This window comes from Spea bombifrons, chromosome 9 (genome assembly GCF_027358695.1).
Source record: "Spea bombifrons isolate aSpeBom1 chromosome 9, aSpeBom1.2.pri, whole genome shotgun sequence".
Taxonomy (NCBI): Eukaryota; Metazoa; Chordata; class Amphibia; order Anura; family Pelobatidae; genus Spea; species Spea bombifrons.
In genome coordinates, this window is record NC_071095.1 from 29,864,254 (window position 1) to 29,877,781 (window position 13,528).

The following is a 13,528-nucleotide window of genomic DNA, read 5'->3' on the forward strand; positions in this document are numbered from 1 at the left end:
TCATATGACATATGAGCTAGCTAGCCTGGCTCTGTCACACTTACCCATTGGGACGACGCAGAGGTTTCCGGAGTAACTCATCTATTGGGACATGGAGGTTTCTGGAGTTCACCCATCGGTGCGCGGAGGTTTCCGGAGTAACTCTCCCATTGGGACGCGGAGGTTTCTGAAGTATCTTTCCCGTCGGGGCGACGCAGAGGTTTACGGAGTAACTCACCCATCGGGACGCGGAGGTTTCTGGAGTAACTCACCCATCTGGACGACGTGGAGGTTTCCGGAGTAACTCTCCCATCGGGGCGACGCGGAGGTTTCCGGAGTAACTCACCCATCGGGATGTGGAGGTTTCCAGAGTAACTGTCTTAATGGTCTTAAGTTATTTCTTAGACCAGAGCGTCTCTCGGAGGTAAATTAATAAATGACAACAGTGTAAATATGAGTAGAAGTTCTAATTATAATGGGTAAAACCCTCTGTTATGATTGGATAATTCCAATCAAGAGGTGGAGGCTATGATAATAAGCCCTGTCTTTAAAAGCGTATGTCTTTAATAATTTAAAGGACTCACCCTAAAGACTCACCTTTAGAAACAGACAGACCCTGACGGACTTATTCACCAAATGTACCCCAGAGAATTGGAATTTTAAGATCCTGGCACCATATTTCACTCTTAGAGTTACTTTGAGTTCTAACTTATATATCTTTTAGAAAGTAATATTTCTTCCCACTTAATTTCTTGCCACTGAACCTGGATTAACTTGTACAAGGACCAGTTGGACCACAGCAACAAGTGGTGGTAATTCTAATTTTTATTATTCTGAATAGAGGTCAATTTTGTCTTCTTCCTTTAGAATTCCCTATTTCTGTGAAATAGCAAGTATTAGACATTATTGTATATGACGGCTTGTGAGACTGCAGCTTATAACCCGTGATAATGACAATAATGAAAAGGTATTTTTACCTGTAGATGATGTTTGACATCATTTGCATCTATTAGGAACTTCACTGATACTCTTATTTTGTCATATTAGTCGAACTAATATATAGATCGAGTTAGTGATATTTGTATTACTGCCCTGATTATTATCATTTTTGGTTGCTGAGTGGACTGGAAATTGTGTGTGTTAGACTGATAAAGTATTAATTCATATTGATAACTTTGGATAATATACTGTATTTGTATATACTAAAATTTGACATGTTTTCAGAATTTTCTGTTTTATATTATGCACTGTGTGACTCATATAGATATTTTATAAATTGTTTATAAAGTTTATTAGGGTAAGTAGCGCAGACAGTTTTTGTTTCTTGTATGCATTGTACAGCCAATACACTGTTTCTTGCAGCATGCTTACACCTGTTTTGTAGGCCTCGTATTTCACATTTGTATTATTTGAGCCTGAGACTAGCTTAGCGCACCGACACGTTTTTCTTTTCCCTATTTTATAAATTGTGTTGACAAGAAATAATATTATTGATTGATTATCATTGTGACATATATCTAATTTGAATTATAATTTTTGGCGATCTGAAAGAATATAGGATTGGAGATAAAATATAGGGTATCTTCGTATTAACATTGTGGATGTGGTTCTAAAATATTTGGTAGCGTCGTTATTTTGCGTGTGATAAAATATTGGTTTTGCCTATTTTGTCTCATTAATATCCCTAACAAACAGGACGTGGAGGTTTCTGGAGTATCTTTCCCGTCGGGCGACGCGGAGGTCTCCGGAGTCACTTTCCCGTTGGGACGCGGAGGTTTCTGGAGTAACTCATCCATCGGGGCGTGGAGGTTTCTGGAGTAACTCTCCCATTGTCACGTGGAGTTTTCTGAAGTATCTTTCCCGTCAGGGCGACGCGGAGGTTTACGGAGTAACTCTCCCATTGGGACGCGGAGGTTTACGGAGTAACTCTCCCATCGGGACGCGTAGGTTTCCGGAGTAACCCACCCGTCGTGACGCGGAGGTTTCTGGAGTAACTCACCCATTGGGACGACGCGGAGGTTTCTGGAGTAACTCTCCCATCGGGACGACGCGGAGGTTTCTGGAGTAACTCCCCCGTCGGGGCGACGCGGAGGTTTCCAGAGTACCTTTCGTGTCGGGATGCGGAGGTTTCCAGAGTGTCTTTCCTGTCGGGATGCGGAGGTTTCGGGAGTGTATGGGGAGGAATTATTAAATCACCTGTAAAGCAGATGACTTAGGCTAAATGGGACCTCCTATTCCGGGTTTCAGCTTCATACTCCCTATGCAGGGACCCTCGGGGTAAGTAATTATTGGGTAACGCAAACGATTTTTTACTTTGAGAACGATGAAGAATTACCCCATCTCAATGAATTCTCTGTTGTTTTAGGAAGCAGAGTTTTCCAGCCGATGGCCAGAAACCCTTAAATCTCTGCCTGGACACACAGGGACCCTGTGTTCTAATTCTTTCCCAGCCGGTATCTGCTGCGTGTGACACCGTGCCAGAGACAGGCGGTAAAGCTTCCCAAGGGCGTATGCATGTACCGTGTTACACTATTTATTAGTATTAACCCGTCATATGCCACAAACTCCACAGAAACCATCATCAGGCAATAAGGAAGCAGCCGACAAACACATTTGATTCTTCCCCAAGGGCTACATGATCAGGGAGTGAGAAGCAGAGGCACACATCCTCAGAAGTCCCTTCTTCAGATTTACATAACGTGCATATACACCCATGTTATATCCCATTACGTAACGTGCATATACACCCACGTTATATCACATTACATAACGTGCATATCACATAACATAATGCACATATACACAAACATATCATATTACATAATGCGCATATACACACGTTATACCCCATGACATATCCGAATGTACAAATACACTCACGTTATCTCCAATTACACGTTATATCACATCACATATCAACGCGCATATCACATAACATAATGGACATATACACACATTATATCATATTACATAACACACATGTACTCCAACGTTATATCACATTACACAACGTGCATATACACACACAAACTATATATCTCTAGAGAGATGGAGCGAATATACATATTATATAATATATATAGAATATACACGTAGTTTGGGACATGTTGGCCACTAAAAGGTATGAGACGTCGAGCCTCTTCGGCTCTATTTACTGTATTCCGTCCCGTTTCAAAACAGAAGCGACGACTTTTACAATCTGAACGACATTTTATGGACTGAATATCTGGCCCAAAAGTCTCTAAAATGTTATTAAGATGCCAAAAGCTGCCGTTTCTGGTTTTAAATGGCATTTTGTAAATATAATCAAACCGGTTTGGATATTTGAAGCGTCTGCGGGAGGCGAGAATGCAAAGAAACAACAACAACATTATTCTCTAGAATGTGAAGAACGTGCATATACCCCCACGTTACGTCACATTACATAAAGCGCATATACCCACACCTTATACCACATTACATAACAACCAAAGGTAGGCGTCATTGGGGGGCAGGTATAGAAATGTAAATAATGTAATAGTGGAGTAATTTGCAGCAATTGGAGTAATTGGCAGGAACGGTGAATTGGTTGCTATGGTGATGACTCCAATTTTACATATACAGAACGTCCGACGGCCCCGGAGCGTACAGGGGGTAACTGTGATGAAGTTATCCTGGAAGGGTGATGTGGTGAGTTACGCTATACCCACGCTACATCACATTACATTATGCGCATAAACACCAACGTTATACCCCATTACATAACACCGCCCATATACACCCACGTTATTCCACATTACATATTCTAACGCGCGTATACACCCATGTAATATCCCATAACGTGCATATACACCCACGCTATATCCCACGTTATGTCAAATTACACAACAATGTGTATATACACCCATGTTATGTCACATTAAATAAAGTGCATATACACCCACGTTATGTCACGTTATATAACGGTCACAAGGAAAGTTTCCGATCTATTTGTGAAAGTTGAGAATATCTTCTCTCTTATGCACCAACGTGTCTCTGCGATTTCCTCGGTAGCGCCATTCTTCCTTATTCAGTATACGGCAGCGGCCTGCAATGTCTCCAAATAAGAAAAGATAAATCACGGTATCTTTTTATCTCCTGTAAAGAAAGCAAAGTCCAGGCTCCTGGTGTAATATAGATTGATATCCCAGCTGCACAAACACACAGTTATTAATAAAAGTTTTAATATAGCGCAGATCCAAACGTTTCCAGCGGATTAGTGAGCACACGTGGACTTTTGTTCACCATTTATTGTGAAAGTAGCCGTACAAAGAAACCATTTTCACCGTGGCCTCTGATATGTGAAGCAGGCGTGTCCGCTTTTACGTGTGTATTTCAAATGGTATTAACGTGGATTACTGTTTGAGTGGATACATTGTTGGTCACCTCAAAGGGAGGACAAGGGGGACCAAGCAATTTTTCCTGATTCAAAATCTGTTTTCAAGATAATGTGTTGTTTAAAGTTCTATTTTTTGTCCCATAATATGTTTTCAGGCCCCTGTCCATCAGCGATTTGTTTCTCACTCAGTCGTCTGAGCCCGGTCTAGCCGACAAACACTCGGACTCTGTAACGGCAGGACAATGTCTTTGGCTGACCCTGCCTTTTACAATATATTGCCTCTGGAGAATGGGAACACTTTCTTACATGGAGTAAAGCTGGCAATAGATGGCATAAAGCAGTTTTTCGAGAGACAACATAGGATGCAATGCCAGGTAATGGACAGGGAGTATGTGTGTGTGTGTGCTTGTGGCATGGGTGTCTTTTGATTGGGGTATGTAAATGTAGAGGTGGGAATCCCTAGGGGATAAAGGGTGCCCTCTGAGTGACCCTGGCCATTGTCACTTTTTTCAGAGACGGCTAACAGACTTATCTGCTTCCCACCCTCCTTCCCAAAATGTTACGTACCGACGTTCTTTTCTTTTGACACAGCTGGCGGTTTGCGTGTCCTTGCCGGTCTGGTTTTGTTAAGTGATGGATTGTGGAGGACTGTGAAGGCAGGCGCAATCCTCCCCAGACCTTTGGTATTTTTTATTGGACGTGCCCACCGAGCTTATGGACGGCTGGCGTTTAGCATCGGTCGTGACAGCGGAAGTTAGCTGTCAGTTTGAAGCCCATGGAGCAGTGCAGCTTAGGTGGAGTGGGCCTTGGAGTGATTTAATTTAATTGGTTCAGAGTTGTTATGGGTGGGTTTATTAACAAGGTATATAAGTGGCAACCATTTTGTAAACGGTCACTTAACTGCTTATCTAAATCCTGGTTGTTCTGTATTGAGCGATTTGGTTTGGAGAGGCTTTTGCTTTCTTTTTCAGATGGAGCGGGAATTTGAGGAGATTCTGGAGGGGCTTTGGATGGCTACGAGGGAGCGTGGTGCCGGTTGGCTGAGGGAGCGTGGTGCCGGTTGGCTGAGGGAGCAGTTGGCACCTGTGCTGGACGTCGTGGCGGTTCCTTCCTCTGGTCGGCCTGTGCGGCGCACAAGGCCTCTGGAACGTTTGAGCCTGGAGCTGTCGTTTGGAGGACGTCGGGAGACATGTGTGACGAGAGTGTTGGAGGCCGGAGCGGAGCTGGTGTTCGTGGGAGTGGTACTTCGCGGGCGCCCTGCAGTTTTCAACGGGCCCTGGCGGAACAGCAGCGAATGGAGGTCGACATGGCTGGTGTTGGACGCGGCTACGTCGGCAGGTACGAGGAATCGAGTGCGGCGGGCCCTGGGAGGTTGAGGGGTGCTGCTAGGTCAGCGGGGGGCGAGACAGGTGGCAGCATGGTTGGCGTTGCGTCTGCCCCTGAGGTGCGCAGTGGCGGGAATTCCCCGACGTTTTTGTCGGAAGATGAGGGAGCGGTTTCTGCAGCTGTGAGGGTTAGTGGCAGCCCCCGAGCGTTTTCTTCGGGCCTTCGGTGCGGGGAAGGTGCGGTTTCTGCGACAGAGCAGCTGGCTGAAGGTGATGGGAGTTACGCGGTGGTCCTGTGGTGCCGTCTCCGGATTCTTCGTTGGGCCGGGCGCAGCGTATGACGCAGGATGTTGGGTTGTTGGTTGAGGAGGCTAGTGGTAGGCAGGTGGGTCGTGGTGGCTGCACTTTGGAGTTTGAGAGTCAGGCTCAGGATGTTGTTTTCCTGCGGGATGACATTGAGGTGCTGTCTTCGTCTGGAGGCTTAGGTAGAGGTTTGAGTAGGGCTTGTGTAAGGTCTAGGTCTCCCAGTAGGAGCCCGGGGAGGGAGGTTGGGGAGGTTAGTGGCTTTCGGTCTTAGATTCCTGTTCGGTGTAGTTTGTCATTTCGTGGGGAATCTTTGTCTGTGCCTCGGCTTTTATCTTCTCCTAGGTCTTCCAGTGCAGACGGAGGTCATGACCCGGGTCCTCAGCGACGTCCTTTGGCGGCGGCTGGGAGCGATAGGAGTGCGACCTTGCCAAGGGATTTTCGTGAAGGCGGCGGCCAGGATGCAGCCTTGGGGCCTGGAGCTATGGCTGGAGGTTCCGGTGGTGAGTCCAAAACTATGGTTGAAAGTTGTTGGATGGTTTGAAGGGTTTGTTGGGGTCTCTGCAGAAGGGGTCTCAGGTGGGTTCTGGTTGTGGTCAGGTGTGGTCTGCGGCTAGCTCCGGTTTGGGAGCAGCCAGTGCTGTGGTTTTACCAGCAGTGGAGGGTATGGATAGTGGTGAGGTTTTGGCAACGGGGGCTTTTTCGGTTAGTGTTGAGCGGGCAGAGTTGACAGGTGGGATTCCTGATTCGGCTAGGCAGAATGCCTATGTTTCTTTGGAAAGGGGATTTTGTGGAGATATTTTCTATTTTCTCTGTTACCTTTGGAGGAGTTTATAGATTTGAAAGAGGAGGATAAGAAGGATGCTAAGAAGGAGGAGGAGGAAAAGAAAAAGCGTTACAGGAAGATTCCCAGGTGGTTTGGAAATTGGTTGAGGGCTTTTTGTATATTGGCTAGTGTTATTGGGGAGAAGTCACCTAATTTGTGCTCCCCTCTTTTCTGTTACTTGGATGGTATCTGGGAAGCGTATAGGACGTATGGGGGTCTGGCGTGGTGGAAATACGACGAGCAGTTTAGGCAGCGGTTGTCGGCTAATCCAGGTATGCGGTGGGACCAGATGGACCTGCCATTACGGATGAAGCTTATGATGGCGCAGAAGGCGCAGCCCTTTCAGTCGGGGGCTGGCGCGGGCGGGCACGGTTCTTCGTCGGCTGTCAACAGGAAAGGTTTTTGCTGGCTGTTCAACGACAGCCATTGTAAGTGGGGGTCTGCTTGCAAGTTCAAGCATGAATGTTCCGGTTGTGGGGGTGGCCATAGTTTAGCCAAGTGTTTTAAGAAGGGAAAATCCGGAAGAACTATGCCTTCCGGGTCCGGGGCCGCTTCCTCTGGGGCTAACCCCGGTGAGGTTAAACGCGATGCTACCCTGGCTAAGCCGCTATGGTAATCGTGAAGTAGCACAGTTGTTGTTTGAAGGTTTTCGTTACGGGTTTTACATTCCTTTTTCTGTTAGGCAGTTTCGAAGTTGTAATCGGAATCTGAAGTTGGTTTTGGAGTTTCCAGAGGTGGTGAGGGACAAGTTGGCAAAGGAGGTCTCTTTGGGCAGGGTGGCGGGTCCTTTTTCTTCTCCCCTTCTGGATAATTCACGTTTGTCACCGTTGGGGGTGGTACCTAAGAAGGAAGTTGGGAAGTACAGGTTGATCCATCACCTGTCATACCCGAAGGGTTTGTCGGTGAACGATGACATCGATGAGGTGCTGTGTTCCATTTCGTACGCATCATTTGACCAGGCTGTCGAGTCGGTTAGGAAGGCGGGCCCAAACGCCCTTATGGCTAAGGCAGATATCGAATCAGCGTTTTGTTTGTTACCGATTCACCCGGATTGTCATCATTTGTTGGGTTGTTATTTCGAAGGTCAGTATTTTGTCGACTTGTGTCTCTCTATGGGTTGCTCCATCTCTTGTTCTTATTTTGAGAAGTTCGGTTCGTTCATTGACTGGGTGGTCAGGATGGAGGCAGGGAGTCGGTTTTTGGTTCATTATCTGGATGACTTTCTTTGTGTGGGTCCGTGCGGCTCTTGGGAGTGTGGTTACTTGTTAAGGATGTTGGAGCGGGTGACCGGGTCGTTTGGTGTTCTGCTGGCTGCGGACAAGACTGAGGGTCCCACTACCTGGTTAAGTTTTTTGGGCCTGGAAATTGATTCGGTTGCGGGTGAATGCAGGCTGCCGCAAGATAAGCTGCGGGCGCTTCGGGACGTGGTTCATGAGTTTTGTGGTGTTTGGAAGGTAATCCTACGGCAGGTACAATCCTTGATTGGTGGTTAAAATTTTGCGTGTAGGGCCATACCTATGGGCAGGATTTTCATTTGGAGTTTGTCAAGGGCTACTTTGGGCCTCAAGTTGACGCATCATTTTGTACGGGTTTTGGCGGCTATGAGAGCTGATTTAGAGGTGTGGGAGGTGTTTTTGCAACATTTCAACGGTACGGTGTTTATTCGCAGGGAGTCGGTGTCCGCCGAGGAGTTCGAGCTTTATACTGACGCTTCGGGGAGCGTTGGTTTCGGGGTGTATTTCCGAGGCTATTGGTGTGCGGAACGTTGGCCGGATTCTTGGAAGGACAGTCCGCTCATGCGCAACTTAGCGTTTTTGGAGTTCTTTCCTTTGGTGGTTGCCTTGTCTTTGTGGGGCGATTCGTTTCGTGATAAGAAGGTGGCGTTTTTCTTGGATAATATGGCAGTGGTCCATGCGGTAAATCGGCTGTCGGCTTCATCTATGGCGGTGGTTGGGTTGTTACGAAGGTTTGTTCTGCTCTGTATGTCTCTTAATGTGGTGTTTCGGGCTGAGCATGTCCTTAAATGTTATAGCGGATTCCCTGTCTCGTTTTCAGTGGGAACGGTTCCACGAGGTGGCGCCCGGGGCTCAGGATTGGGGGTCTGGTCTGTCTGGACGAGTTGTGGCAATTAGGGACGAGTTGCTTGCTGGAGGTGTGAGGGCATCGTTGGCGCCGGTAACGTGGTCGGCTTATGGTAAAGTTTTGGACGATTGGGACAGGATGGTTTCCTGTGTTGGATCTGTGAGTACTGCAGCGGAGCACCTGGATGTGCTGTTGTGGTTCTTGTTTGATTTGTTGTCAAAGGGGGCTTCCCCTGCGGTCTTGGGAAGGAATATGTCGGCCTTGGTGTTTTTGTTTAAACTTAAGGGTTGGAAGGATCATACTAAGGAATTTTTGGTTCGCCAGGCTTTAAAGGGATTTCGGAGGCGGGTTGGTGTTGGTGAGACTAGGCGCCCGGTTTCTGTGCAGGTGTTGGATGTTTTGCCATTGGTGTGTTTTTTAGTTTATGAATCCAGGTTGTTTGGGTTGGCATTCATTCTGGCGTTTTTTGGAGCTTTCCGGATCGGGGAGCTGGTGAGTAGGAGTCGGGCTGGAGGTGGTGGTCTTCAGAGGTCTGATGTGCTGGTCAGCGAGGACATGGTGTCTATTCGTTTACGGCGGTCCAAGAAGGATGTGCTCGGGAAAGGGTGCGATGTCGTATTGTATCTATGGCCTGGGTCCGTGATGTGTCCAGTCTGGGGTTGTTTTGAATACTTGGCTCATCGCCCTGTGGTGGTGGGACCTTTTCTCCTGCATGAGAACGGGTCGGCTTTATCTCGGTTTCAATTTTTATGGATCTTTTGCACGTGTTTGGAGCGTGTGGGACTGGATCTGCGTCAGTTTGGTACCCACTCTTTTCGTATTGTGGCTGCTACGGAGGCAGCCCATTTGGGTTTCGGTGATGATCTGGTGAAGAAGTTGGGGCGTTGGGAGTCGGTACGTTTTAGGTCGTATGTTTGGCCTGAAGGTCTGTTATGAGCTCTGCTCTGCTGGGGGTTTCTGTTTACTGTTGTTTTTGTTTTTCAGGTTTGGTGGCCTGGATCCTGGGCCATTCCTACATATACCGGGCTGGTCGGAGAGCCGCAGTTCGTGCGACGGGTCAACAACTGGGCTTTCCGGAGGATCGTCTGTTGCTACGTTGGATTGGCCTTCGTGGTGCGGGATGGAATGACGTGTGTGCGGAACTTTGGTGGCTCTTACGGGAGGAGGGGGTTCCGGACATTGTTTTGTTTCACGCGGGAGGTAACGATTTAGGTGCGGTCCCCCAGAAGGAATTAGTTTGGCGGATGAAACGGGATGTGGAGAGGTTGAGGACTCTAGTTCCTCGGGTGTTTGTTTTGTGGTCGGAGATAGTTCCGAGGCTGCATCGGAGGCATGCTCGTGATGCGGTTGCCCTTGTGCGGTGCAAGGGTAAGGTAAATAAGCTCACGGCGAGCTTTATTAGGCGATGTGGTGGCCTGGTGATACTGCATTGGGAGTTGGAGTCCCTGTTGCCTGGTTATTTTAGGGAGGACGGGGTCCACTTAACTGATGTGGGTATGGATTTTTTGAATTTGGGTTTTCAGGACGCGTTAACCCAAGCTTTGTTTTTTTGGTGTGGTGGGGCTCAGACGGCTTGAGGGGTTCAAGGTCTGGCCTGTGGCGGGGATAGTTGGGGATAATGGCCTAATATGGTGTTTTTGTTATGTTTTGGTTGAATAATTAGACTTGGTTCAAGTTATTGGTGTAGGTTTTGAGCTGGCCTGTGGCTCAGAACCTGGGGTGGTGTAGGGGTGTCTCGGTATGCCCCTGCATTGGTGTTTGGTTAAATTGGTGGTGTGGGGGTGTTTCGGTATGCCCCTGCATCGGTGGTTTGGTTAAATCGGTGGTGTAGGGGTGTCTCGGTATGCCCCTACATAGTTATAATTTGGTTAAACGGTCTGGTAGGGGTGTCTTGATACATCCCTATTGTGGTCAATATGTTAATGGGTTAATGCGGAGGCACCTGGTATGTGTTGGTGCCATTGTTATATGGTTAATTTATTGGTTATGTGAGGTCATTGTCAGTGTTAATAAGATGTAAACTGTTAATTATGTTAACCGGGGTGGCTGGGTTGACAATGACCTCTAAATATTGTATATATGTTAATAAAGCTGTGGACAATATATTTTTGCACCCAAATAAAGTGTCTGAGTCATTATTTGGGTATGGGTACCGTCTTCCTGGGCACAAACTCAACTATGCGCTTGTCATTGTTTGGACGAGGGGGAGGAGAGTATCTGTGGTTTGGATCGTACAGTGGTGAGTGGCCGGCAAGGATGGAGTTAATTTGTTTCCTGTGTTGGTTATGTTTGAATGGATTATGTGTTATGTATATTTGTATTTATTGTGATGGTTTATTGTGTGTTTATGTTTATTGGTTTATGGTGTATAGGCCAACAGAGTTTATAAAATACGCTGTGGTCTGTTTTATCCAACTTTAGTTTCTGTGTCGGTACTTGGTCGGTCTAGGTGGTAGTTGGTTGGTGGCGCACGGCACGCACTACCTACATACATGAAAGAAATGTTCACAGCACTGTTACAAATCACAGGGAAGGAGGGTTTGGTTTTGATGTCATCTCATTGAAGTTATCTGTCTGCCCTTTATTGGAAACTTTCATACAGTGGGATTTCTAGTCACACCACAGTCTTTCAAGATGTAAAGAAGAGACAACTGAAGTTGTGATCGCTCTTGTGAGCACATCTTACTGTAACCACATCTTACTGTAACCACCGGCTCTATCGTTGTTCTCTTTACAGGAATGTGAACTATTCGGGGAAGCGTTTAAAGTTCCTGTCATTTCCTGATTAACGGGCTGTGCTTAATGTAATAAGAAATGCGTGGCCCCCGAGTCACCTGCGCTGTGCATCGGATGCGTTCCATGCACCACTAAGCTACTGTTTTTGCAAATACTCCAGGAATATTTTGTTGCACCCATGACCTCCTCCTTTGTGTTACTGACCATGTTGCCTTCTGATTTACGTTGTAGGAGAGAGAATGGGAAGCAGAGAATCCTTGCAATAAACAGGTTAGTTCATTCAGCGCGTGTTACGTGAGAACTGTCATTCCGCGCGCACACGCCGGTTTCTCCAGCCTCTGCCGAAAGGAGGATTTCTTCTCCAATCCTACATATTCCAGTTCATCACACCATATAAAGTAGCGTCACGGTGTTACAGATAACAACGTGAGCCGTACGTATGTATGCAGTAAATATATTTATGCTGATTGCGCGGGGAAGGGTAGCTTTCTGCATTAATCTTCTCTGCTCATTCCCTCTAAGTTGCAGTGTTGAGGAGAGGCTACTATATGATGATAGGACTGCTTTCAGTGTAGGCGAATGGCAGATATTTTGTGAGTAGCTCGTTGAATTTATCGGTTGTTGTTTGGATATTTGTTGTGGTTTTGGGTAAATGTGTAAAGGCGTTATGCTCTGCTGACATTAGATTGAAATACCGTGGCTGGCGTAATCCAACTCGCCGGCTTCACGCTCGCTCTGTAATTGGATCTGGTTTTGTGCGGCGAGTATCTGGATCCTCTTAAATGGATGATGTGATCTATTTTGTGCTTCTATTGAGACCGTGCCTTTGTTGATTACCCGACCTCTCACATTTCTTCACACGGTGGGCCCTTTGGGAAGCGTGACTTCCTGAGCTTTACAGGCATCTGTGTGAAGTTGCAAACATCCAGGTGTGTTTGGAGCTGTCTGCAAAGAGATAAGGTAGCATGACAGCCAAGTGGCAGGGATTCAAGCGATGGTTACCGAAATTAGATGTGATCTCTGAACATCGGAGTCAGCTCTGCCTGCGGTTGGATTCCTGATGACTCTGGTGTCTGCAGGTTTGTGTCGGGGAGTCCTCCTCTTATCTGCGGTTTGAATTCCCACCTTAGATGCAATGAACTTGAAAATCTGAACCGAGGGACAGCTGGCCTTTAATGCCAGGGGCTCTGTCTGCATTTTTCACCGGTTGGCAGAAATGCAGAGCGTGATGTTAATCTTATATCGGATGTGTCTTGGGTTTATTCCGGGGCTTGTCCTTATATCGTCCTTGCGCTTATAATATTGCCTTAATCATCAATGAGAGCTAAAATAAAGAAATGTCTCTTGTTATTGTTGCTGTTGTCAAGGAGAAGAGCACTAAGCTTGACTTTATAAAAAAGCACTAAATCCTATACTAATTAAGTGAAATAGATGTGTAATTTAATAGATATTTATCCAGATATTTATTCATTAAACCGATCTTCAGATCTCCAATCGATGGTTGATGGATCTTTGTGCCAGTCGCCTTAATCAGTGAGTAGGGGCCGGTTACCTCCATGGAGCGCATTCAACTCTTTGTCCTTGTTGTGACAACCAGAAATCCAATAGTTTGTGCCTCCCTGATTAATATTACTATGGCGGTTGTTTGTTACTGTCTCATAATTCTGCTACCATAACAATACAGGTTCCGAATTCCTCGCTTAAGAGAAATGTAACACGGTGCGATTTGAGTGTCTCTGTGCTGGGTGCTGCTAGTTACACTTCCGTAGATTGTGTGATGTGGTACTCCTGGTGTGGCCTCTGCTGGGATACTGTTCTTGGTCCCGTTATTTGTATGTAGATAATGTGTAGTGATATTCCTAGTTTTGTCCATTCCAGGGATTCTGTGCTTGACACTCCAAGTTACACCAGTGACATCGG